This window comes from Chrysochloris asiatica, unplaced genomic scaffold (genome assembly GCF_000296735.1).
Source record: "Chrysochloris asiatica unplaced genomic scaffold, ChrAsi1.0 scaffold00530, whole genome shotgun sequence".
In the NCBI taxonomy this organism is placed as follows: domain Eukaryota; kingdom Metazoa; phylum Chordata; class Mammalia; order Afrosoricida; family Chrysochloridae; genus Chrysochloris; species Chrysochloris asiatica.
Window position 1 is genome coordinate 25983 of NW_006409048.1, and position 1600 is coordinate 27582.

A 1600-nucleotide genomic window follows, 5' to 3' on the forward strand; every position below is an offset into this window, starting at 1 on the left:
AGCTTTTCTACCTTGTTAAATCCAACTTTCAAGTCTTCATTTGTCATTTATTTACTTCACTTGTCAGAAACATTGACTCTGCTTGGTAATTATTGAAATAGCTTCTTCACTTAATGTAGTAGTTTGAGCAATGGCCCAAATATGAAGTTTTAATGAGTGGAACCTATACGTTTGCCATTAATGGGGAATACTTAATTTTCAGACATTATAAAGTTATGGATCCTATCCTACATATAATCACAAATGTCATTATAAGAGAGATAAAGACAAATGCTATCAAAATAACATGTGATTTCAAAGAATTGCTACACATTGCAAATCAAGGATCTGTTTTAAAATGCCAAAAAAAAAAAAAAATTACAATTCCCACAAGATTAAATTTGTGTTTTATCTATAAAACTTGTGATATTCATGGATCAGGGTGTCTTGTCTAGAAGTCAGTCAAGAGTTCCAAAGAGCAATGCATGGTGGACGCGTATTAATGGACACCATCAGTTTGAACCACAAGGTCAGGAGTTCAAACTCACCAGCACTCCTCAGAAACCCTATACTGGATTGCTGTAAGTAGAAGCCAACTCAATGGAACTTAAAAACAACAACATTCACAGAAATAAGGTATTCGGCAGATTTTTGATGAATGGTAGACTTCCTATTTCCTTAGTAAGGTTAAGGGGAATTTTTGGACTATGAAACTGAGCTCCAAAATCATAATTTACTATTTTAAGCTTCCATTTCTGGGAGAATCAAATGATTTCATTTTGGTATCTGAACCTGGGAAAGTTAGGTATTTAAAAGAAACAGAAACAGGCTAGATAGCCCTTTCTTGATTTACAGCTCAGAAATTTTTAATTCATCATGTGGCAATTCTAAAAATTTGTTTTGTATTTTAAATAGACTTTCTAGATGTTTATGTCACTGCAGTTTACAAAGAGAAAAGTAAAAATGGTAGTACACATAAAGTTGTAATTTTATCATATTATAGTAACAAATGAGGAAATGTGAAAACAAATACAATTGCAAGTAAGTGGTTTTGGTTCTCCCTATTGAAAATAAGGAACACTTAAACAATAACAAGACAAATAGTGCAATTTAAAAATGGTCATAGGACATAAACACACACTTTACCAAACAGGATACTCCAGCAGCCAATAACCACATAAAGAAATGTTCATGATCATTAACCAAAAATAAACCAGCCATCAAGTTCATTCCAAGAAATACTGACCAAAAGCTATAGCATTTCTGAAATTGTAATCTTTAAAGGAGCCTCATATTTCTCCTTTAGAATAGCTCATGGATTTGAACCACCTACCTTCTTGTTAACTCCTCAACACATAACCCACAGCTCCACCAGGCTTCTTTAGGAAAATGCAAATAAAATACAAATGAAATATCATCTCAATCCAGCATTGGTTGAAATTTTCAAAAAAAAACAGAAAGTAACAAATGTTGAGCAGGGTATGAAGAAGCAGGAATACTCATACAATATTGATGGGGATGTAAAATGGTGCAACAATTGTGGAAAACTATGAAAATAAAAACAGATATGTGGGAGAAGCATATGTCCTCCTCTAAGAAGCAATTGTTTGAACAGAACATG